Source organism: Sciurus carolinensis, chromosome 11 (assembly GCF_902686445.1).
Source record: "Sciurus carolinensis chromosome 11, mSciCar1.2, whole genome shotgun sequence".
Classification (NCBI taxonomy): domain Eukaryota; kingdom Metazoa; phylum Chordata; class Mammalia; order Rodentia; family Sciuridae; genus Sciurus; species Sciurus carolinensis.
The window spans coordinates 29,623,689-29,625,713 of record NC_062223.1 but is presented as its reverse complement, the minus strand read 5'-3'; the positions used below and the strand labels follow the sequence as shown (position 1 = coordinate 29,625,713).

The 2,025-nt window shown below is 39.8% G+C and overlaps 1 pseudogene; it reads right to left on the bottom strand.

Annotated features, from left to right (window-relative positions):
* Nucleotides 1-879: 879 nt before the first annotated feature.
* Nucleotides 880-2,025, bottom strand: LOC124958039 (olfactory receptor 5L1-like; annotated as a pseudogene).

Genomic DNA, 2,025 nt, shown 5'->3' with positions numbered 1-2,025 from the left:
GGACTTAAAATCAGCATACTACAGAGATACAGCCACATCAATGTTCATAGCTGCTCAATTCACAATAGCCAGACTGTGGAACCAACCTAGATGTGCTTCAGTTGATGAATGGATAAAGAAACTGTGGTATATATATATATATATATATATATATATATATACAACAGAATATTACTCAGCTATAAAGAATAATAAAATTATGGCATTTGCAGGCAAATGGATGAAATTGGAGAATATCATGCTAAGTGAAATAAGCCAATCTCAAAAATGCAAAAGACAAATGATCTCACTGATAAGCGGATGATGACAGAAAATGGGGGGTGGGAGGGGGCAATAATGGAGGAAGCAGGGACTATATAGAGGGAAAAGAGGGGTGGGAGGGGTGGGGGGAAGGAAAAAATAACAGAATGAATCAAACTACATTACCCTATGTAAATGTATGATTACGCAAATGGTATGCTGTTACTCCATGTACAAACAGAAACAACATGTATCCCATTTGTTTACAATAAAATAAATTAAAAAAAAAAAGAATCTTACTTTCATGGATCAGGGAGAGCGATATGAAATGTGATCCTCATGTTCTTCTTTAACTTGCAAATGTTTCATTTCAAACTAAATATTTGTGTCTTAGAAGTACCATTAACCATATTCATTTAAATATCACTAATTACTATAAAATTATGAAGTTTTGATATTTTTGAAAGATGTTTAATCCCACAGTTGTAAATTGAAAAGATACAAATATAAGTGAATTGAAAAGCTCACTCATGACTACTTAGCTTGTTCCTATTCCCTGTGCTCCAACACTGCAGCCCACCTATCAACTCCTCTACCTGCGTCAACATTGCGACCTAAGTCCTGGCAAGCACACATTCTCTAGGAATGTGTTTTAGAACTGAGAGCTTTTCTGAAAGCTTCTTTTACATCCTGGTTCCTCAGGCTATAGATCAAGGGGTTCAGCATGGGGATGACCACAGTGTGTAACACCATGACCATTTTGTCAGCATCTCCAACATTGCCTGAAGGGGGTCTGCAATAAATGGAAAGGATCCTTCCATGAAAGACCACAATGGCTATGAGGTGGGAGGCACAGGTGGAAAAAGCTTTGTGCCTCCCCTCTGCAGAGCGCATCTTCAGGATGGTGATGAGGATGAACAGGTAGGAGGTGAGGATGATCACAATGGTCATAGATTAATTGGAAGTAGCCACGATGAACAGCAGCACCTCATTCACACTGACATCAGAGCAGGCAAGACTTAGGAGAGGAGGTAGGTCACAGAAATGGTTGATCATATTTGACTTGTAGAATGGGATCCCAAGGGCCAAACACAAATGAATGAGAGCAGACACTGATGCTAAAAGGTAACAGCCAGAGACCAGCTCTGCACAGAGCTTCTGGGACATGAAAACCATGTACAGCAATGGGTTGCAGATGGCCACAAAGCGGTCATAGGCCATCACTGCCAGCAGGAAGACCTCTGTGACCACACAAGTGCAAAACAAATAGAATTGTACCATGAAGGCTGGGATGGAGATGGCTTTGTTCTTGGTAAAGATTGGGGAGGGAAGGGGAGAAAAATGGCAGAATGAATCAAACAACATTGCCTGTGTAAATTTATGATTACACGAACGGTATGCCTTTACTCCATGTACAGAGAATCAAAATGTATCCCATTTGTTTACAATAAAAAAATAAATAAAAAGAACTAAAACAAACAAAAATAAATAAATAAAAAGGTGATTATAAAAGAAAAAAAAAAAAAAAAAGAAGTTGGCCAGCATTTTGGGCACTATGACTGAGGAGTAGCAGAAGTCCACAAAGGACAAGTGGCTGAAGAAAAAGTACACGGGAGCATGCAGGTGAGAGCTGAGCTGAATCAGTGAAACCATGCCCAGGTTGGCCAGAACCGTGACTTCATAAATGAGAAGGAACATCAGGAAGAGAGGGACTCTCAGCTCAGGGACATCTGACAATCCCAGGAGAATGAACTCAGTAACAGTGGAACAGTTTTCCTCATCCAT